Source organism: Diabrotica virgifera, chromosome 4, assembly GCF_917563875.1.
Source record: "Diabrotica virgifera virgifera chromosome 4, PGI_DIABVI_V3a".
Lineage (NCBI taxonomy): Eukaryota > Metazoa > Arthropoda > Insecta > Coleoptera > Chrysomelidae > Diabrotica > Diabrotica virgifera.
This window is the reverse complement of record NC_065446.1, coordinates 253,985,625-254,010,608: the sequence shown is the minus strand read 5'-3', so window position 1 is coordinate 254,010,608 and position 24,984 is coordinate 253,985,625. Positions and strand designations below refer to the sequence as shown.

General features: G+C 34.1%; 1 protein-coding gene across 1 annotated transcript in view; it reads left to right on the top strand.

Moving 5' to 3' along the window:
* Positions 1 to 2,484: 2,484 nt before the first annotated feature.
* Positions 2,485 to 24,984, top strand: part of LOC126883379 (zinc finger protein 91-like) — a 250,150-nt gene continuing 227,650 nt past the window's right edge. Inside the window, exon 1 of the mRNA XM_050648903.1 lies at positions 2,485 to 2,571. The gene's annotated coding sequence lies outside the window, so the exon portion shown is untranslated. The remainder of the gene's footprint in view (positions 2,572 to 24,984) is intronic.

Here is a 24,984-nt window from a genome sequence, read left to right as displayed (position 1 = left end):
GAATGAATTTAAATAGCATTGGACCAAGATTTTGCATTTATCCCCTTAAAGAGTAAATGAAAAAGTTTCGGGACCTCAAATTTGTATTCCTTAAACTGGGATATTCCTAAAAACGGGATTCTAATAATACATACGGTAAAAGTAAACCTTGAAATAACTACATGTGGATGTAGGTATGACTTTATATTATATTAAAATCATTAATAATTTAGTGAAAAGATTGGTTGAAATGAAAATGTATAATACCCAAGTTCAAAAATATTTTTTACCTTGGAACAGTTGTCAACTCGAAATACGAAACAACTGAAATAAGATCTAGAGTTGAAAAGGACATAGCAACATTTAACAACATGCATGAGAAATATTTTCACCCATTGCGACATAATATCTCTCCCACTAAAAATGCGGCTGCTAAAATGTTATTATTTCCGGTCTTGCTATATGACGCAGAGGCCTGGACAATAATGGAAACATTAATGAAAAAGCTAGAGGCATTCGAGATGTGGGTGTACCCACGTATCCTCAAAATATCCGGGGCGACCCACACCAACGTACAGGTATTGCGTCGAATGGGAAAACAAAAAGAAATCTCTTTTACAATTAAGAAACGAAATCTTTAATATTTTGGTCATATCATGAGGCATGATAAATAACGTATACTCCAACTGATAACGCAAGGTAAAATAGAGAGCAAACGCGGACCCGGAAGAAAAGACACTCATGACTTAAAAACTTACGCCAATGATTTGGACAAAAATCGATCGAGTTATTCAGAAACGCCTCAAATGAAATTAAAATTGCCATGATGATAGCCAACGTCCACAACGGACAAGGCACATGAAGAAGAATAAAAATATTTTTAATACACCTAACCAAGGTAAAGTAATAACCAGCCAATGTATGTATACAATATGCATGCGTACAATGCATGCATACAACATTGTCTATTTTTTTTTGTGGAGCATTAAGCATTTATTTTTTTAGCTTAAAGAAGACATGGAAAATTATATGGAATATACACTCAGTAAAGCTGTGGTAGATTTATTTTTTTACAAGATGCCAATAAATCATACACCATTGTTACATCTACACTACAGTCGGTAGTTTATACGAATCGGCTTTCTGAAAACCTTCTTCCATTTTATTTGTTTATTTTTGTAAAACCCAAAATATGTCCTTACAAACAGTCTATCCACTTTAAACTAAACAAATTCACTATAAAACTCCACTTTAACCCTGATAAAACAAGAAGAGAACAAAATAAAATGGCCTGAAACGTCAAACAGGTAAACAGTAAAGGTAGACTTCCGCACCAAGCGACCGAGACAGGAGACCGCGACAGGTGACAGATAGGCGAGGTCTCCCCACGACTGCTCTCTATGCAATTATATCAGGGTAGTTCTGCAGCCCGCGACCGAGACCAGCGACCAACTATCGTCTATCGCGAACTATCTGTCGCCTGTCGCGGTCTCCTGTCTCGGTCGCTTGGTGCGGAAGGCTACCTTAACACTATGAGAATGGCGCGCGCTTGGGGTATGCAACTAGTGACGTCAGGCCAATAGAGAAGCGTTCTTGAAATTTAAAATAGTGCTAGATTTCTAATAAAGATTTTTTATAGAAAGGCTTTTTCAATTTTGTTGAAATTTTGGACAATTATTCCTAGGGTGTTTCTTAATCGTTTTACATGTTTGAAATGACTTTTTAATTTTTTGTGAACATCCCTATTACCCGCTTCGTTATTTCCTTATTCAAATTAAAATTCTTTATTTTGATGCTTATTAGGAAAATTTGTTTTGGTCCCCAATTTAGTATTTAGAAGTATTAAGCTTGAAGGCTTTAAGGGGCCCCGATTGCGGGCCCTGCGGGCCTGTCAGCTACGCCACTGGTACCTAGGTACCTACTTAGTGTCATGTGTACTTATTTGTAGTGTGTGTGTTGAGTAAGGATCTTGTTACTTTGCAAAGTCGACGTCATTGTCTTTGCAAAGAGATGCTAGGTAATTGTATCTGAACGTCTACGGTCCCTCCGGTGGGGATAATAATACATAGATAATAATAAAAAAGACTTTGAAATTCTTCAAAATGATCAAAATAGATAATTAGATACAAGATACCAATTAAATACAAATTAAAATAGTAAAATGTAAAATTTACTAGCTCAAATATATCCACTAACCTGCTTTTTTATTCAGCTGGATGCTGGATCTTCCAATTGCTTCGAGGAACACACACTTAACACGATAATTCATTATTTATAGGTTCAGTTCGGCACAATATAATTATCTTAGTCACATTATTAATTTTAACTCAGACAACTATGTAATACCGGCTAAAAATCACACAAAATCTCAACTACTTTTTTAAAATATTTTATTTGGACAAACTGCATAAAAATAAATCAAAATTGACGCTTCCTATCAGCCTCGGTCTCCTCCGGCTGTAATCGTCTCACGTTCGCCTCGCAAGTGCAAAAGTGTGTAGTGTTGTATGATATCGAGTCGGGCGTGAACTTTGTCAGTGTTTTGTGCTAAAATCTGGTCAAATTTAGTCCCTATAGACTCTAAAATAAGTAGTAAGTACTTCTAAAATTGTAGTTATTAGCATATTTAGTTAATTTTATCATTCAAACCTGTTTTACGCCTTCAAATTGTGTGTTTATGTTCAGTGAACACACATAACCTCACATGTTTGCATCTGACAACCGTAGTAAACAAATATTTTACAAATTAAATCCCAAAGTCTGTTGTTTTCTGGTAAAGCTTTTTTTAGGCAACTTTTTATACAATTCTGTATTTCTAATTACACACCACAATAATATATTAGCTGGAATTTTTGGTAGTGACTATGAAACCAATGTTCTGCATTTTAATATATTACGATGATGTATAATTATTTGCTTTTGTAAAGAAATATTTATACTTCTACACCAGATTATTACAATACCTTTGCATGTTTACACAATTTTAATGACATGATCCTGGATCCTGTTATCAACGGTTATGTATCAGGCGGCCAGATGAGAACATAAATTACGGTGACCCTGAAACGAGACTAAGAGAGGGAGTTGACAAAATCGCGAGTAGATGGCAGCAGCTACCAAGTTAATGTGTTCCCTGGCATATTCTTTTCTTAGGGAGGAGCCTGATTTATGACTTTTTTGGGAGAATCTTTTGTTATTGCCTTTATCGGCAATGAGCCGAAAATTGTTTCAAGACGTAAAACAATAAGGTCATAAGTCAATCAAAGAAGAAGAAAGAAGCTGTACGAGATTTTTAAATAGAAAATAATATGTTTTCTAGTTTCTAGTTTATAAACTGTGGACAATAGGTAGATATATTTTTTAGCCTTCGGGTAAGTAATTATGTCTTCTATTGAAAGTTGTCAACTAGGTACTGTTTATTGTCAATCTAGTCACATCAATCGTACAATCCTTCTTCATAATATTTCTTAATAATTTGACTGATTTAATTCAATACCACTGTCGTAAGTTGTGGAACCTGGAACCACGAATGTCGAATGTCTTCTTTTTTGGATCCGCGTTTGCTGTCTAGGTATCTCCCCATGGACTATTGGCTGCAGTAAACAGTGTTTATTATAATGCCTCATTATACAGGGTGTGTTAAAACAATCGAGGCGGTCGAATATTTCGCGAAATTTACCTAAGTAGGTACATCGGATCAAAAAACTGAAGAACACGTGTTCAGTTTTTTTTTAAATCTGTTAAATGATACCATATACGACCCTCCTCTCACCACCCGCCTGGGGGCGGGGAGGGGGTAGTAATTTTGAAATCTAAAATATGGACCCTCATTCTTATTGCAGATTTTGATTCTTTTTGAAAAAGTAAATATCTTTTATTCTAGACATTTTTTAGAATTTTTTATGGATATCTAATGTTATAATTGGAAAAGTACAATTAATTCTGATACCCTAGGAAAATTTTGGAACGGTCCAATATCTCGAAAAATACTTACCTACAGTTCCAAGAAAAAACAACTAAAAAATACGTGTTTAATATTTTTCAGGAATCCCCATTTTTATTGCAGAGTTTGATTCTGTATTCACTAGATAGGTATCATAAAAATTTCCATCCTCACCCAACTCCGGGGGTAGGTACTTATAATTAAGACGAAATAAATTTTTTCGCTGAAAACATTTAAAACAATTAAAATAATTAAAATAAGTTGTAAATATGTTAATGCAATATTGTAATATTGTTTAATTCTTTAATTCTCTAAAAATCTAATAGGTAATCATAGTATTTTTATTTTTCAAAATGAAATATCGATTAAATTAAAATAATAACATCCCTCAAATTACTTCTTGTTCTTTTTGCTTGTAGGTAAGCAATTTATTTTCTTTATTAGATAATAAATACGTAATCAAAAAGTGGACTATGTTTGATGTAATTTTTTTGGTTCATCCATTTGGTAGGTAGGTAGATATTATAACTATTAGACTTCTTTTCATGAGCATTTTTCAGTGCGTCACAAATGATAGAAAAAAAGGTAAGTCCGTGATAATATACATTTTAGTGACATGAAATTTTAGTTAAATCTGACAGTTGTCACATTTTATTTGCAATTTGGCAAAAAATAAATCAATTGTGTTTATTGCATTTATAAAATGGTATTTTCTTTGATTTGTATAGTCTTATAAATTGTTCAGATTATATTCGTAGATATATTATATAATTCGCAAATTATTTTATTTTCGATTATGGCGCCATCTATTGACAACTAGAATAAATGTTATAAATGTCACCGACGAAATGTAATCACCGACGTGCGTTTTTTTCTGTCACATACAATTTAATGCGTTAGAAAGAAATCGAAAAACTGTGACGCACTGAAAGATCTCATGCAGGGCCGCCGCTACCATTTGTGCAAAGTGTGCATCGCACACGGGCGGCCGATTATAGGGGCGGCCAAAAGCAGGCCACTGATGATAATACTTTTTTTAAAACGAAAATAAATTCAAAAAATTAAATAGTAATGATTTAGATATTTCTATAAACTCTAATATTCCAAACAATCTAAACAAAAATGCCAGAAAATGTTATTTATTATATGAACTGCCCTTTTGCAGCTGTAGTCATAAAGTAGTTCCGGGAATGCTTTTTAGTTCAAAGTGGCTGGCGAATTTCGGACTTTAAGATATTTTTATCTACGTAGCTCATATGCGATTTTTTCAAATTTTGAAAATTTATGATTTGTTAAGAGAGTAGGGGAGACTGGGGTTTGTTGACTTATTTTTTCTATAATTAATTTTTACTGATTTATTTTTTGCATATTGTTAATTTAAAGTATGTCAGAGCGTTCAATACTCCTTCAGGTATTCTATACATATTTTCAATATATTCGAATTTTCCGTAGAAAAAAGTTTTAAGCAAATTTTGATTGCTTTGTCAAATAAGTCAACTAGCCCCGGGTGCGGGGTAAGTTGACTAACGACCTGGGGTTAGTTGACTCAATATTTTCTTAGTGATATCATAAGGGTAATAATAGTGACACAATCAAAAAACAAATTCAGATCCATTTTTCACGTTTATTTTGATTATTACACTATTACAGATATTAAGATTAAAACGAAATTCACAAATCATCGTCCGAATCACAATTAATGCATCTGAAAAAAGTGATATTTTTGTTCGTGCATTTGATGTGGGCCCATCTGCTGCAATGGGTGCACTGCACCCAGTCAGTGCACTGCACCCAGTCATCCCCTCTAGTGCTATTTGGATAGGGTTCTTCACATACGAAGCACTGTGTTTCATCCTCAGTAGATTCCGAAGGTATAAGGTCATGATGAGCTGCAGAAGTAGATGGAATCGGGCTTTCTTCCCGGAAAAGAAATTTTCGACCGTCTCTAATTTTCGTGTTCTTGATGTCTTTCTTTTGGTTGCATGATTTTCTTTTATGTGGACCTTTCTTTCCTTTCGTATTCTGTCTTTCTTCCGCGAGAGCATCTTATATCGGAGTATCGATTAAAATAGCAGTCTGTCGCTTCTTCCGTGGGTTTCTCGAATTTGGTCGAGGACCTGCTTTTAGAAAGGGCCTTACTTCTTCAGGGGAAAGCATTATCGAACTTGCAGGTTCTATTTTTGTCGATGCGGCTGTGTTTGCAGACAAATTGTCGTTGACATCTGGGAAATTTTCTAAAATTGTCGGTGGATTCTCCATCAGCTCCAACAGCTTGTTCCACTGTTGAAATATTTATATTGTCTTCGGTAGCGTTTCCTTCTTCATTTGCTGGTGTAGGCCTGTCTGTCATATATGATGGCAAGAAGTCACTCTCTGTGAAGGACCCTCATTCAGAGGACATATCCCTGTTTAGTTCTGCTGTATCAAAAATAAAGACGATTAACGCTTCAGATAGATTTACATTTGAAGTAACATAATATGTATGCATATTATGCAATTTAACAGTTGCTAATAGTATCCAAATGCCTCGATATCACCATAAACTAATTAATCCATTGTAAAATGCCAGCTTAGTTCACAAATTATGAAATTTGAGTACATAACGGGGTTTGTCCACTAAGTCAACAGACCCCGGCATGGCTTAGTCAACAAGCCCCATACGTCACCTTATCATTCCGAAAACCGTATGATGGACATGCGTTAACGTAGATGCGAATAAATCTCGTCAAATCATAATCAATGTATGTTAGTTCTCAAAAATATTCAGTGAAATTTGTGACGAATAATTATATAGATAATAATACGAAAATATTAAGAACGAAAGTAATTACTTACCAAGGATGACTGTAGATTTCTCCTTCTCACTGACACAAAACACAAGCCACCATAACAGCGATAGTGTAAAATGGAGGCGCAAGAGTGGGCAGCTCAGATATCGTGTCTACAGGCGACATCTGTTACACATTAGAGGAACTAGAGGCAATTAGTCAATTAACCCCTTTAGTCAACTAGCCCCGGTCTCCCCTACGATACGACAATAGGATACTTTCCGAGAATTTAGATGCTTGTTAACCCTTAAACGCCCAAGGGTGGGTAAAAAAAGTCCACCTAATGCTTATTCCCTTGTAACATATTTATTACATATTTAAAAAATTTCCAAAAATTATTTATTGTTAAAAAGACAGCCTTTTATCGAATGTTAAATTGGTACTACCGATATTTTTGAAAATAAAAGTATTAACTTGAGTTAAATATGGGTGGGCATAAAAAGTACACCCTTGGTAAAACTTGTTACTAAAGGTTTCTATATAATTTCTCGTTGGTAGGAACATAATCCATATAATTATCGACGTTTAATTATATAATCGACATAATTATCCACCAATGAGGAGGCTAAAAGGAAGAATGTGGAGAAAATCGACAAATCTGAATTACTGGCTTTTACTGGTATGTTAATTTTGATGTACATTGTAATTTTGTTGTAAGGTTTGTAAATTGTTTATATTAATATTTTAGAAGATGTTGTGTTTATTAAGCATAAGATTCTTACGTTTAATCCATTTCCAACAACTCTCAATAAATATATTAGCTATTTTCATGGTGGACATTTTTTACCCACCCTTGGGCGTACATGAAACCTAAAAAAGGTTGGGCGTTTAAGTGTTAAGTTGTTCTCATTGAGTAATAAAAAAGTCTATTTTATTACCAGATGGTTTAAAAAAACTTTTTTATTACTCGACGGTTGCTGTTATGATATTGTTCCTTTATGCTTATGTATTGTTATGGATAGGGTTATAATTGAGTCTAAGTTGAGAATTTGATGATTTTAGACACGCTTTTCTTTTGCACACTACTGTATTTCAAATAGGCCTGGGTCCCGCGTACCAAAAAAAAGTTGATTAATAGCAAGCTGAAAACTTGTTAATAGCTTAACGGTGTCTAGTCGGGCAAACTTTGATGTACCGGAACACTAGAACAGGGGGGACAAGTTTTAATTGTGGAACAGTTTAAAAATTTGGAACGTCAGATTACGAAAACGTCCCATGTATTTTGTCGAACAGAGCATCCAATTGATTTGTTACCCTTTCATTAAACTCTCATGCAAAAATCAGACTGATATTACTAACCAACATGATTCCTCATGATTCCTGTCATTTGACATGTTCTTCGTGTTCCACTCATTAAAATGCCCAGTTGGTGATAAACACCAGTCTGATTTCTGCATCAGAGTTTAGTGAAACGGTAACAAATCAATTGGAAGTTATGTACGACAAAATACATGGAACGTTTTCGTAGTCTGACGTTCCAAATTTTTAACCTGTTCCACAATTAAAACTTTTCCTGTTCCAGTGTTCCCGTACATCAAAGTTTGTCCGACTAGACACCGTTAAGCTATTAACAACTTTTCAGCTTGCTATTAATCAACTTTTTTTTGGTACGCGGGATCCAGGCCTATATATTTAAATATAGTAACGTCGAGATCAGAGCAATTATTATTCATATATGCCTTATGGTGTCCTGCATATTTCTTTAAATACTAGTACCTACGTTGAAACGACTAAAGTGTTGGAAGGGGGCGGCAAATATTAAGTTGCACACGGGCGGCCAACACTTTAGCGGCGGCCCTGCTCATGAGAAAAAGCATACCTACTTTTTAAGATACACATTAGTTCTATATTTTTTACGACTATCGGCGCCATCTACCACGAATCGAAAAACATTCAGAAAAAACTTGTTTACTTTTTTACTTATGTAGAATTAAAATCTGTACTAAAAACGGGACCACAACTCCACAAACCCAGGGAGTGGGGTTGGGGGTCGTATTTGAAGTCAATCAATAGATTTTTGAAAAATAATAAACACCTGTTTTTTGGTTTTTTATTTGGAAGTGTAATTCTCGAGATACTAAACCATTTCTTTCATCTTTCTAGGATATCACGATAAATCATTTTTTTTTGGTGCCACTAGAGTATGCGGTCTACAGTTGCGTTTCTGCTATAGCTTGACTTTTACTGAGGTATGCGATGCAAAACCTGTAGATATTATAATATTACAGTGCCGGTAAAAAAATCTTTACAAAATAAATAAAACGCATAAATCAGACGAAATAGATATTATTTTAATACAAATTAATACTTTGTCATATCATTTTGCTATTTTAGTTGTGAAAAAACAAATTTTGTGGCTTATTCCCAACTAAAATAGTAAATTCATATGACAAAGTATTAATTTGTAAAATTAACATAATAATTATTCAGACTTTTATGAGTTTTATTCAATTTCTAAAGATTTTCATTATTCTGTACAAACCCCTATGAAAAAGGATTATGGTCTTTAGTTGCGCAGGTATACAGTACCGACAAAAAAATCTTTACAAAATGAATAAAACGCAGAAAAAGAAAAATTATTATTTTAATTTTACAAATTAATACTTTGTCATATCAATATACTATTTTAGTTGGGAATAAGCCACAGAATTGGCTTATTCTGCACACTATTATACAGTGCTAGTCAAAAGTCCGTACCCCCCCTCGTATCTTTTGAACGGTTATACCTATAATAGTGAAATTTGGAGGGAGAAAATAAACGGACGTAAGCTTCTTAACTAGTTATGACAGGTGACGTCATAGTGACAGATGACGTTACAGAGCCACTGTGACCGATAATTTTAAATGGGACCTTATGGCAAGTGATACCTCGTATGAAAGGTATTTAAAATACCTATTCAGTCATACTAACTTTGTTTGGGTTTAAGCAAATTTTGATGAATAAATGAAATAAATATAAAATTGTAGTTTCGCATTTAATTAATAAAAATTCAAAATTCCGCCTATGATTACTTGTCAAACAGGTTGACGTTGACGTAAAAATTACTAGAGAATTAAAAAACGTCAACTTTTTTGACAAAAAATCCATAGGCGGACATTTGAATTTTTATTAATTAAATTCGAAACTACAATATTATATTTATTTAATTTATTCACCAAAATCAAAATCAACTTAAACCCAAAAAAATTAGTATGACTGAATAGGTATTTTAAATACCTTTCAAACGAGGTATCACTTGCTATAAGGTCCCATTTAAAATTATCGGTCACAGTGGCTCTGTAACGTCATCTGTCACTATTACGTCACCTGTCATAACTAGTTAAGAAGCTTACGTCCGTTTATTTCCTCACTCCAAATTTCACTATTATAGGTATAACCGTTCAAAAGATACGAGGGGGGATACGGACTTTTGACTAGCACTGTATATGAAGGGCTTGGGGGAAAAAGGTAACAAGCCACATAAATCTAAAAAATTAGATTTCCTCTAAAAGATACCTGCAAGTGTGCAACGAAACTGCTGATCAATTATTTCAGCTATTGATAAAGAGATGGCGCCTCTATACGCGAATTTCTTTCTTAACAATAGGGCTTTTCATCGATTGTCACTTGTTTCGAGCTTCTGTCATGTGTCACATAATATTAATATATCTACGTCATACGTCTTTGGTTTGTATTATTGTATATACCAATAACGTATGTCGTAGATATATTAATATTATGTGACACATGACAGAAGCTCGAAACAAATGACTGTGAATGAAAAGCCTTATTGCCAAAATTCAGAACTTTTTGGTTAGAAAAGGAACATGCCACAGGCGATTTTCAAGATGGATGACTATAAATTACGCCGAACTAAAAGAAAAGTTGATTTTGAGAGTAGTAGTGGAAGTGAATTCTCTGATTTTGATTCAGATGACGATATGAATGATAAAGATTACAGTGTTACTGAAAGTGACTGTTCAACAGAAGGAGTTACACATATATTGGTAAGTTTATTTCTATGCGGCTTGTTCCGTTTTTTAGCAAAAGATTTTGTTATTTTTAAGCTTAATATAAAATTTCATATTTTACCTATGTATCGAAATATGTATTGTTGCCTTTACGTACAATACGTCTACATAACGCAGTAATGTTGTGTAACTACGATGTGTACTGCGTTATATCTCCGGCTGCAGTATTTTTGTTCATATGCCTAGCAGAATTTCTACGAAAAATGTGTGTGGCTTATTACCTTATTGCAAAAAATTATACATTTTTTTTCAGGACGAAAATGAGTCCAACGATCCCTCGGATCAGAAACAAGATATTTCTAGAGGTTATCTAAGTTTTCCAGAAAATTCAACGCCCTCACGCTGGAGAAAAGTTCATTCTAAGAAAAGGGACCGGGAGAAAACAAGAAGAAATCTGGGCCATGGGTACAAAACATACCAAGGGACTGAAATCGAACCTAAAGCTATTGGAGAACCATGTAAATGCAAACACAAATGTAGAACAAGCCTGATGGGGAAAGAAGAAGAAATTTTTCATGCATTTTGGAATCTGGGGACTCGACAGCAACAAAATAACTACTTATTTGGTAGAATAAAATGCATTTCCAAAAAAAGAAGTTACCCAAAAAAATCAAACGCCAAACATCTTGTAGAAGTGTATCATTTAAATATTATACAAAGATTAATGCCACCGACAAAGAAGTATGCAAATCTGAATTTTTGGCAGTTCATGGTCTCCAGCAGTCAAAAAAGTGGATATATAATATCTGTTCCAAATAAAGGAAGGAAAGTCTACTCCAAAAACTGATAAGCGAGGAAAACATACGAACAGAAAAAACAAAATATCTGAAGAGAGAATTATGTCCATCCATCGACATATTCAAGCATTACCCAAATATTCCAGCCATTACAGCAGGCAAGATAACCCCAACCGCACTTAGATCAATCACGATTTGTCCATATCATCTTTATATACAGATTATTATATACCTTGGTGCAATGCCAAACATATTGTCCCAGTGAAAGAAATGTATTACAGAAGAGTTTTTTGCTCGCAATATAATATAGGATTTAAACTGCCAAAACCGGATACATGCCAAACATGCGATTCATACAATGTCTCGCTCGAATCAAATTAGTCCAGAAAGCCACTGCGCATCCGCTAGGAAAAATATTCTAATTCGGATTTTTTGCACAATCTTACTCAAAAAGGACCCCTTTTAACAAATTTCATGTTGCCAGGACCATGTTGCTTTTTGAACATGTTGGTCAAAAATTTTTTAAACGTTTTTTTTTGTTTTTTTCCTAAAATTATTTTTTTTGCATGGAACAAATTTTTTTTACGTTTTTCGGATCATTCCAAACAGAAAAGGTCTTTAGTGACTTTTCTCTAAAGTTGATAGTTTTTGACATAAAAGCGATTAAAAATTGAAAAATTGCGAAATCGGCCATTTTTAACCCTCAAAAACTATGTGAAAAACTGAAAATTTGAATGTTGCCAAGGTAGGTAGATATTCTTTAAACATCGATTGATGAAATCCCGAAGAGTTTTTTGCAATACAGTTTCAAAAACCCCTTTGTTTTTTAATTGCCAATCAAGCGTGCGCGACACTATTTTCCACCGTTGCATGTGTATACAGTATGGTGCAAATGAAAGGAATAAATTCGTTATTTCGTAAACCGGTGACTTTAAGGAAAAATCCCAAAACATGTCGGTTTTTATTTTTAGGTTATGATATTGTGGCATATATAGTATACTAGTGACATCATCCATCTGGGCGTGATGACGTAATCGATGATTTTTTTAAATGAGAATACGGGTCGTGTGCTGGCTCATTTGAAAGGTTCTTCAATTCTCTATTCAGTAATATAAACATGTACAAAATTATTTATACAGGGTGTCCAAAAAATTTTTATTAAATTAAATCATTTGGCAAATTGACAAAAAAATTAAATTATTGGACACCCTGTATAAATAATTATGTAAATGTTTATATTACTGAATAGAGAATTGAAGAGCCTTTCAAATGAGCTAGCACACGACCCCTATTCTCATTTAAAAAAATCATCGATTACGTCATCACGCCCAAATGGATGACGTCACTAGTATACCATATATGTCACAATATCATGACTTAAAAATAAAAATCGACCTGTTTCGGGATTTTTCCTTAAAGTCGCCGGTTTACGAAATAATTAATTTATTCCTTTCATTTGCACCATACTGCATACACATGCAACGGTGGAAAATAGTGTCGTGCACGCTTGATCAGCAATTAAAAAACAAAGGAGTTTTTAATATTGTATTGCAAAAAACTCTTCGGGATTTTATCAATCGATGTTTAAAGAATATCTACCTACCTTGGCAACATTCAAATTTTTAGTTTTTCACATAGTTTTTGACGGTTAAAAATGGCCGAATTCGCAATTTTTCAATTTTTAATCGCTTATCTACTATCAACTTTAGAGAAAAGTCACTAAAGACGTTTTCTGTTTGGAATGATCCAAAAAACCTAAAAAAAATTTGTTCCATGCAAAAAAAATAATTTTAGGAAAAAAACAAAAAAAAAACGTTTAAAAAATTTTTGACCAACTTTTGGTCCTGGCAACATGCAAATTTGTTAAAAGGGCTCCTTTTTGAGTAAGATTGTGCAAAAAATCCGAATTAGAATATTTTTCCTAGCAGATGCGCAGTGGCTTTCTGGACTAAATAAAGAAAATGCTGAAGAATGTCAACAATTTAAGTTAAAGTTAGAGTTGCATCAAAGAAGGGCTGAGGCGATGCAACAGGACTTGATAAAAGAGTCTGCACATGCTAAATTAACAGATGAAAAGGAAGTAATTTCATTTGATTTACAACAGGCATTGCCAGTGCCGAATTTGGCTGTGGGAAAAGCATTTTATTTGAGAAAGGCATGGATGTACAATTTGGGCATCCATAACTGCAACAGAGAGCAGGGGTACATGTTCACTTGGACCGAAAATGTGGCAAAGAGGGGTAGTGATGAAATTGCCAGTGCACTACTAAAATATATCGAAATGTTCCTAACAAATACTGACAATAAAGAGCTTATCATTTACACCGATAACTGTGGGGGTCAAAATAAAAACTGGGCTCTGATGTCAGTATCAGTATATATGCAACTAGTCAGAGAAAAACAGTTTTTGGCTATCGAACATCGCTTTCTTGTAAGTGGGCATACGCGCTTACCCTCAGATCGTGATTTCGCCCTAATTGAGAAGAAAAAGAAATTTACGGCCCAAATCTATCATCCCAATCAATGGTGCGACGTTATAAGAAAAGCCAAAAAAACCAATCCATTTGAAGTTATCAAGATGCAACAAAAAGATTTTATTTCCTTTGACGAGCTGCAAAGGCAAACTAACAAAAAACAGACGACAGACGAAAAAGAACCTTTACGTTTTAGTCAAGTTAGATGTTTTAGATTTGAGGCGGATAAACCCAACACAATGCTTGTGAAACACTTTTTAAATGAAGAGTTTAAATCGGTCAATATTGGTAAGCGAGGAGTAAAAGATGGAAATCGAATAAATCTAAGAGATCTTCCTCCAAAATATACCACATCTGTACCTCTTAACGAAAATAAGCTAAAAAATTTAAGGGAACTCATGCCTTATATTCCTTTAGTTTATCACGACTTTTACTTTGAGCTTGGCGTTCGACAACAGTCAACAGACCTCGCAGAAGATCCGGAAACGCAGAATTTTGACTTGGACGAGTAAAATAGAAACATCGTCTTAGATAAGAAAATCTTACAACAATGTTTTTGTAAAAAAGGAGTAAGCCACGTTGCTCAAGAAAAATATTTTTTCTCTTTTAGTTAAGAGTTCCGTATGTTTTTTTTAGTTTGTAAATTGCTTATAATCAGAATAAAGCTTCATTTAAAAAAATATTGTTGTGTTATAATAAAAACTCTGATTTAAGGATTTGATTGAAAGTTTCAAACTAGGTTTTCTCCATTTTCTACTTTTGTGGCTTGTTACCTTTTTCCCCCAAGCCCTTCATATATGCCACAGGTAGACCTCATCATCGGGGTAGACCGCATAGTATAGTAGCACCATTTTTTTTTATTATAGCGGCATTTATCAAAAATTTGTCGCAAATCAATTGGGAGAAAAACAACTTAAAATAATCTGCTATACAGACGACGCAATACTAATCTCTCAAAGTGAAGACGATTTACATCGTAGGCTGCACCAATTTAACATAACCGCCAGAAAATTTAACATGTAAATTTCCCCAAAAAAATACAATGCATGGTTATAACAGCAAATCCAATGTAAATTGGAGCTGGAAGGTCAGATAATAGAACAAGTGATGAAGTTTAAATATCTTAGCATCACACTATCTAGCTACGGAAGGCTCAAAACAGAAGTGGAAGATCAAGTGAATAGAGCAAACAGAGCCGCAGGTTGCCTGAATGACACACTATGGAGAAATAAAAATATCGAAAAAGAAATGAAAAGCAGAATTTACAAAACAGTCATCAGACCAATAATGACATACGCGACAGAAACACGACCCGACACAGAGAGGACAAAAATATTGCTCGAAACAGCAGAGATGAAAACCCTTCGAAAAATCGATAGTAAGACTCTATGGGACAGAGCTAGAAGTACAGATATACGACGGAGATGCAAGGTGGACAACATTAATAATTGGGTAAGAAACAGAAGAATAGAATTGAATGACCACATAAGTAGAGCTTCACGATACGATACAATATCGATACTTTTTAAGTATTGAGTATTGTATTGGTTATGCCAATAAAGTATCGTATCGTGTATCGATATCGGCAATACTTTCTTATAAAAATATCGTATTGATATTGATTTCGATACGATATCGATACAATACTCGATAAAATATCGACATTAAAAGGATTAAATTAATAAAAAAACAATTCTTTAGAAATAGGATAAATTACATTGTAACCTCACAAAAAATATTACCTTTTAAAGAGCTCTTCATTCATCTGTTCACGCAAATGATCACACAATTTTTTTGTACCAGCGCAGCCTCAGACAAAAGCCGCTCGACTGGTACGGACGTCGTTTGGACACCCAAAAGATCCCTATCTATCCGAGATAAAACGGGGAAAATACTACTATATGATTTCCCCCATAATAAAATATTTGTGTCTGGTACAGGTCTTGGAGATTGCAAGTAGTTTTCAATTTCTTTTCAAAAACATCGATATTATCTGATGATTTTAAAAATAAAATATCGAAATTGATTGACTTGGGTTCATCATCCTTCTGTCTCGCATTAATGGAAAGCATACGCACTTGTGCGTTTTATAACTCTTATATTTTAACTGTATAATAGGCCTTATGTAGCACTCACGTGGCGTTTTATTTTTTTTTCTTGATATCGATAATCTCAATAATATCGCGGCAGGCGTATCGACAATATTCATACAACACTATTGTATTGATTTCAAAGAATGAGTATCGTATCGACATTAATATTGCTAAGGTATGTATTGTATCGGTATCGTATTGATTTTCGATTTTTATCGAATATCGTGAAGCTCTACACATAAGCAGAATGCCAACAAGTAGAGTAGTAAGTAAAGTACGGTGAGAGACGGTTCCCCAATAGGAAGGCGATCAGTGGGAAGATTAAGAAAACGATCGAAAGACAACTTACTAGATATTAATATTAAGAGGCACATTGAAGGAACAGACAGAGTCATGTCTATACAAAAGAAGAAGAAGAAGAAGAAGAAGAAGGGTACTTAATTTCTAATTAATATAAAACAATACCATGATGGTTTGTTACGAGTTTATTAATAACATTTTGTAAAAATTTACCAAAATAAGCACGTTCTCGATCAAATATATTTTAAGAATGCCTAATTATAGATAGAAACCGGGACCCCGTGGGGTCATTTTTTATAAATTCCAAAATGTGTTTCAGAATTAATTGAGCGGTATGTCCAATTTAATTTATTTAATGACTTTTATACCTACGCGCCGATATCTGTCGATAAAAAACTGTCATTAATTAGATATTCCGAGATTATTGGAAATAAATGTCCAGAAATAATAAAGCAGCACGATCAAGTAGCCGTTTGTGATTGTTTGTTGAAGAGAAAAAGGTCAAAGATACTCTCTTAGGTCTTTTGTTCGTGGGGTTTTTAAAGCCTAATAGTACTTGAAATTCCTTATTAGAATATTATGTTCTTGAGAGAAAGAGACTTTTGCTGCTAGAAATAAACAGATTACAAAAATATTTTGCCGATGGTACTGAACATTATTTTCTCATAGTATTTATGGCAATATTATTTATTTTTACTATTTTTAATGAGACTTAACTACAAGTTCAGTTGAAAATACGTTTATTTTGACGTTTCGATTTCCTCTTCGGAAATCGTTCTTACAAAACAAATTATATTATTATTATTAGACAATTAGCTCTGTGAAGTTGGCACCTCCAAATACGATTTTTTCAAAAAAAAAATTTTTTTTTAATTGTCCATCAAATGTCCACTCTTGTCCAGCACACAATTTTTTTTGTCCACCTTTTGTTTACGAGATACTAAAAAAACGTGAAATAAGGCCCAACACCCCCAAGTCAAAAAAACGCCGTAAAAACTGATACGTTTGATTGTCCAACCGTTGTCCACACTTGTCCAGGCATTTTTTTTAATTGTCCACCTTTTATTTATTTAAATTAGCAATAATTATCGTTTGCTAGTAAAAATGCCAAAAAAATAAGAATTTTTGGAAATTTTTTTTCACGTTTGATTGTCCATCGAATGTCCACCCTTGTCCAGCCAAAATTTTTTTTAGTCCACCTTTTGTTTACGAGATACCAAAAAAACGTGAAATAAGAACCAACACACCGAAGTCAAAAAAACGTTGTAAAAACTGATACGTTTGATTGTCCAACTGTTGTACACACTGGTCCAGGCATTTTTTTAATTGTCCACCTTTTGTTTATTTAAATTAGCAATAATTATTGTTTGTTAGTAAAAATGCCAAAAAATGAGAATTTTTGGAAATTTTTTTTCACGTTTAATTGTCCGTCGAATGTCCACCCTTGTCCAGTTAAAAGTTTTTTTGTCCACCTTTTTTGAAAAATATAGTTTAAAATAATTTTTCGGACTGGGAAAACATGCAGTTTTCCAAATTCGAGATAAAGTCGTCAAAACTGACAGGTTCCGATTGTCCAATAGTTGTCCACACGTGTTCAGGCACAAACGTGTTCAGGCACAAAAATGAAAAATTTTTTCAAAAATAGTATATTACATAACTAGGACTTATTTTATTTACGAGTGTGAAGTTTGTACCCAGAGGCGAAGCCGAGATTTACAATCATACGAGTAAATATTAGATTTGTTTTTTTTTCTTGACATTTTTATTAAAAAACTACAACTATTCCTATAATGAAGAAAAAAGTGGAAAAGTAAAAAAAATTCCTGAACACGTGTGGACAACTATTGGACAATCGAAACCTGTCAGTTTTGACAACTTTATCTCGAATTCGGAAAACTGTACTTTTTCCCAGTCCGAAAAATTATTTTACACTATATTTTTCAAAAAAGGTGGACAAAAAAGCTTTTAGCTGGACAAGGGTGGATATTCGACGGACAGTCAAACGTGAAAAAAAATTTCCAAAAATTCTTATTTTTTGGCATTTTTACTAGCAAACGATAATTATTGCTAATTTAAATAAATAAAAGGTGGACAATTAAAAAAAATGCCTGGACAAGTGTGGACAACAGATGGACAATCAAACGTATCAGTTTTTACGACGTTTTTTTGACTTCGGTGTGTTAGGCCTTATTTCACGTTTTTTTAGTATCTCGTAAACAAAAGGTGGACAAAAAAAAATTTTTGCTGGACAAGGGTGGACATTCGATGGACAATCAAACGTGAAAAAAAATTTCCAAAAATTCTTATTTTTTTGGCATTTTTACTAGCAAACGATAATTATTGCTAATTTAAATAAATAAAAGGTGGACAATTAAAAAAATGCCTGGACAAGTGTGGACAACAGTTGGACAATCAAACGTATCAGTTTTTACGACGTTTTTTTGACTTGGGGGTGTTGGGCCTTATTTCACGTTTTTTTAGTATCTCGTAAACAAAAGGTGGACAAAAAAAATTGTTTGCTGGACAAGAGTGGACATTTGATGGACAATTAAAAAAAAAATTTTTTTGGAAAGAATCGTGTTTGGAGGTGCCAACTTCACAGAGCTTAGACAATTCGATGTAAATATCAGGTTCAAAATGCCCTTTTCTCTCCGATTCTTCTCGATCGACGATGGTAAATAAATGGTTGAAGTGTGGAGTAAGAATGTAGTTTTATTGACAGCTACTGATAATTACACTATTGTTGTTGGTCAGGTAGCTTTCTATAATAGACTTCGACTCAAAATAGTCCCTTTGGCTAATTTATAATCTCATCAAAATATACAAATCATCAATAACTTGCATGGTAACAAGGAACTATGAACTTACAATCTACAGATTAATCGAGAAAGCTATTGCAAAACTTAGGAAGTTCAAATGGAAATACCACGGTTTGGCTATTGATTTAGGTTGCAGAAAGTTCACTGGACTGTAATAATTAAAATATTACTCGATATGTTTCCCAATGTTTCAATTATACACGGTGAAACTATAAAAGTTTAGGAAGTTAAGAATAATGTGAGATTACAAATTAAGGGATTAATTTGAGATTGAACAATTATTTAATCTAGTTATTTTCCTTTAAATTTCAAAGAATTCCTCCTTCAGTTTCAAAGGAATCTTTCTATCACACAACACATTACTCGCTTCCTTCCACTTCATTTGTACCACCCTAATTCTACTGCACGCTTCTTATTTAAGTACCATCTTCCAATCGGAGGTTGGATATCATCATCACTATCTTTACTGTTTCTACCGCTTCTCTAAAGAGTTCTCTTCTCTCTCCTATGTCGCGAGAGCCCAAGTCGGACCCTGGCCTCCCCTGCGACATCTTCCACTTCTAACCATCCCTTTTCTTGGCTGCTCTTCCCCAGTTATCCACCTTTAATATATCTTTTTAATATAGAAGAGTTCTATTAAACTGCATTAATTTACTAAATTTTTCAACCATTACATTCTCTGACAGTGTTATGGAAGACCCTGTAGATTTGCAACTAATTTTAAAATATGAAGCTTATTATATATAGCTACTTCTCATTTTTGTCAAGTAACTTTTTTTGGTGTGTCTTATTCTACTACCTCAGCTTCACCTTATTCAGGGGTCGCTGTTCTTTAGTCCTTATTGTCACTCATTTCTGTTCACTGTGTCTTCTTCACCTAAACCTTTCTCTGTAGTGAAATCTTTCACTACATCTAATAGCCCTTCTCCAATCCTCCAACTTCTCAATTCCCCTACAACACAGTAATTCCATCTTCTCCTCGGTTTTTCCATACCTCTGGGAGCGTTCAAGTATTACGTAACGCAAATTTTTGAAGATTTTTGACCCCCGTTCCCCCCTTGTAACGCACCGTAACGTTTTTATGTACCCCCTCCCCCTACCTAAACGTTACGTAACACCCAAGCGGCCATTTGAACCTAAATGGAAAACTAGGTTGCGAAAAGTACCGGAAGCCCGGTAAAAGAACTTTCTTATTATTTTAATCGCATTTGAGGTAATAATAAAAACTTACAATCATCATCCAGCCTCAGAAGTCCACTGCTGAACATAGGCCTCCTCCCCTCGTTTCCAACCACGTCTATCCTGCGCCGCTCTCATCCAGTTTTTATTTAGCTTTCTAACAACGTCTGTCCATCTTGTAGGCGGTCAACCGACGCTTCTCTTGTCTTCTCTTGGCCTCCATTCCAATAACCTTTTTGTCCATCGCCCATCTGTCATTCTGGCTATGTGCCCTGCCCATTTCCACTGTAACCTGACTATCCTTTTGATGACGTCAGTCACCTTTGTTCTTCTCCTGATTTCTTCGTTTTTGATTTTGTCTCGCAGAGTTATTCCTAACATTGACCGCTCCATTCTTCTCTGCGTTACTCTTAGTTTGGTAGCCGAGGCTTTAGGTAAGGTAAGTGTTTCTGATCCGTACGTCAAAACTGGGAGGACGCACTGATCAAATACAGTCGGAAAAATGAAAGAATACCCATGAACGAACATATAAAACAGGCTGTATTTTCCTGTCACCGTGTCACAAAGAAAATTGCCCAGCGCAAGTACATGTAATAATAATTATTACATGTACTTGCGCTGGCCAATTTTTTGTGTGACACGGTGACAGGAAAATACAGCGTGTTTTATATGTTCGTTCATGGGTATTCTTTCATTTTTCCGACTGTACCTTTCTCTTTAGGCATGTTTGCAACTCACTTTTAAAAGTTTCTCTCAGTTTTCCAAATGCTGCCCACCCAAGAACGATTCTTCTTTTTAGTTCATGTGTCTGGTTATCCCTGTCAATTGTAGTTTCATGTCCCATGACATGAAATATGTTCAAAACTTAGAATAATAATCTTTTATTACTAATTTCACATTTACATTTTCCTTGCTTGGCCCCACCCATCCTTACATACATTTTTGGCTTCATCCTTTATTGTTCTTCTCATGCATTCTTCTATTTTATCTTTTTTAATAAAAACTTAAAATAAAATAACATATTTATTATTTCAATATTTTATTTTACTTAGTAAAAATTTTTGTATAACAAATAATATACGATGTTGCCAGTAGTTTCGGAAAAATAGTGAAAACAATGTGTAAAACTTTTTGTGCTTCAACGCCCTGTATCGTGAAAACGCATGCCGTTACAAAAATTTTATACTAAGCAAACCCCAATTATTTTTCAGTTTTTAACCTATCTTAGAGATCGTGCTACCTTTTTCTGAAACACCCTGTATATATAAGGAGGCACTTATGGAATAAAATTATTTCTGTCCTTGTTTAAATCAATTTTAAAAAACGCCGAGACCCGTAGATTTTCATATATAAAAATGTGCTTTTTAAACATAAATTTAAATCTACAGTGTGATTCATGTAAGACTACCGTAGTCCATAAGCTTTATTTTTAACACCCTGTATATTTTTATATTTTTAAAAGCTGCTTAACAATCTGATTTTATGGTCTTTATGTAATACAGGGTGATCATTAAAAATTATAATGTATGGAAACCACTTATGGAATAAAATTGTCATGTGCCATTATTTTAGAAAATTATAAAAACGCTAGGATACGTCAACTTTTAAATTCAACTATGGACTATTTAAACATAAATTTGAATATACAGGGTGATTTACTCAAGTCTAGCATAGTCCATTATCTTTAATTTTAATTAAACACCCTGTATATTTTTGTTTTTGGAAGCTGCTTAACAACCTTATCTCAAAAATGTGTATTATGTAGGGTCTATTATGAATAATGCAAGGTGAAATTTTGAAATTTTGTATAATTTTCGTCAAGATATTAATCACACAAAACTTTGAAATCAGGAAATCAGGAATCACACTTTAAATAAGGGTATTATTTTTTTTTAATATCTATCATTTTTCTAAACTAAGTATCAATATAGTAGGTTTTGTATTTAAGGCTTTTTACTTAAAGACATTTTTAAACAATTTGAAAATTTGCGTATTTAAAACATTAATGAATACCTACTGCAGAAAACGATTTCAGAAAACATACACGATTTATGAACATGTAGTTCCCTCTGCAACCTCTTAAATAACATCTGTATCTTTTAATCTTTTGTTGTGGAGAGAGGTCCATCTAATTATTGCAAACACATGTTACTGTGCTTAATTTGTGTTACAAATTTTAAGATTTTTTCACTTCTTGAATAGGTACTATTATTTTCCTGTTGTCGGAACATGAGCGGAGCGTGAGGGTGCAACATAATACAATTCAGGGGTCTATGTAAAACATAAAAGAAATTCCGTAGTTTTTTTTCATTTAAGTTAAAAAGAATGTTACGTAACGCGCTGTTTGAACCCCCCTGCCCCATGTAACGCGCCGTGACGTTTTACAAGCCCCATTCCCCCCCAAACTGCATTACGTAATACTTGAACGCTCCCACTCCTTCCATCAACTTCTAACAGTGCATCCTTAGTCCCATATAGTTTTCATTTCTACGTCTATGCTGGCTTCCCACGATCCGCAATGTCGCGGGAGGACGCGGACCAGCTCGTACCGACGCACCGTGGGAAAAGTTTCGTCCGTAGTAGCACAGACACGTCTGTGCTGATGCGTGCTATCCGTCGAGAGTTGGTAAGATCAAAGGTGCGGTCCCTGTTTTAACAGACGGTAAGTTAGAAGCTGTTCAATCGCTGACTGGAGTATTTGTCTGTGTTGTTTCTAAAGTTTGTCGCAGTTGTTTTTAGGAGTTTTTTTACTAAAAACATGGAATGGACGAACGAACTTATTTTTGATTTTTTAAATCTGTATCAAAATGAAACAACTCTATGGAATTCTACAGCGCCAGAGCATAAGAACAGGAACGATATATACGATGCATGGAACCGTATAAAGAATCAATTAAAGGGTAGTACTGTTTAAATTAAAGAGTTTAAAAGAAGCGAGTTAAATGGTTAAATCAAACACTACATACAGACGGACCTACACAGGCTGGTATGGACCATGGGAAGAGCTCTATCTGCAGCGCATTGCCGTCCGTGGTGCATGATGATCCGTAGAATCGCAGATCATGGAAAGGAGGTTAAAGGTTAAAGTGACTAAACCATTGCAATCTTTTATGAGATTTAAAGCACCTCGGCTGAATGTTCTCTTTATCTTTATACCAGTGGCGGATCTAGACATTTGCCTTGGGAGGGGAAACTTGTTTTAGGATGGGAACTTTCAATGAAACACCAACCAAAAGACAAAAAAGATAAACCCAAACTACATATTATAATAGGCTACCGGCTACATAAATAATAACTTATATGCACTAAATTCCCTTAATCTTTCTAACTAGCATGTTTATTAGATTGAATTTGTCTGTCTGTGGTTTAAGTTTCATGTCAGCTAATGTATTTGTATGTTTCAACAAAATTTTTCTTTAATTTTGGACCTTGTTAGAGGGGTAAATTTCCCCTTTTCCCTCACTGTACATCCGCCATTGTTTTATATAATTATACCATAATTTTTCACACAATGAATTTTCACAACATAGGTGAAATTGTTATACCGTCCTCGTATCTATCACGGAGTTACTTTGTATTGTATACAAACGTATTCGTATTTATTATTCCGTTGACCATCTAATGAGAGGATTCCTATGAACATCAATCACCTAAAGAACATTTAAAAGAAGTAATCAGTAACAAGTGAAGAGAAGAGAAGAAGAGACGAGCGACGACCGGTTGTCGGGTTGGGCTTCACCATCACCACACCACAATGTCATTTTCCTTAATTGGGTTTCGTTAATCTCGGTAATTTCAACGATAATAACAATAAATTCGTTGAAATATTATGAATATAAATTCAACTTTTTAATTATATTCATCACGTTAATACCCTAATAAATATGAATCTTTATATCGTGGATGGGCCTTTCATTATTGTAAATTACAATTCCAAATCCATAATAAATACTTCAAATGTGGGCAATAAATCCTATCATTTTGGCTTGAGAGTAACAAAAGGAGATGGGTCAGCTGAAGCTCTCGCCAGCAGGCGAGCCAACCGAGGCTGAGGACGTCAAAATATATTCAAAAATAACACTTTCATATACCTATCAAGTGAATTTCAGCAAAGAGGGATTAATGGGGGATCTCATTTATTTATTACACAAACTGGCAAAGGCTTTCGAGATTTAGAGCTTTTTAGGATTCTTTTTATTTTCACAAATATCTTTTTGGTGATAAACTGCGAATTGTAGAATAATTTTTTCACTATGCTTTATTTGTTTACAACTGGTAGCTCATTAGAAATGCAAATCTTAATCAAATTTACTTATAAATTATGAATTTCCATCTCTTCCTCTTCTTCTGTATCAGATTCGTTGTTTGGTCCGATTGGGATGATTATAGGTTGACGAAATCCTTTTTTTTCTCTTTTTTACGCGTTGTACGGCACTGGCCCAGTTATCCTCCATTACATTTTTTATGGAATTTAATAAAAGTTGTTACTATTATTACACATGAACCAGAGAATTGGGTATTGAACGACAAACAGGAAAAGAGATTGCAAACCGTGAAAATGAGGTATTTAAGAAAAGTCATGGGAGCTAGGAGAACTGATAAAATACGTAGCGAAGATATT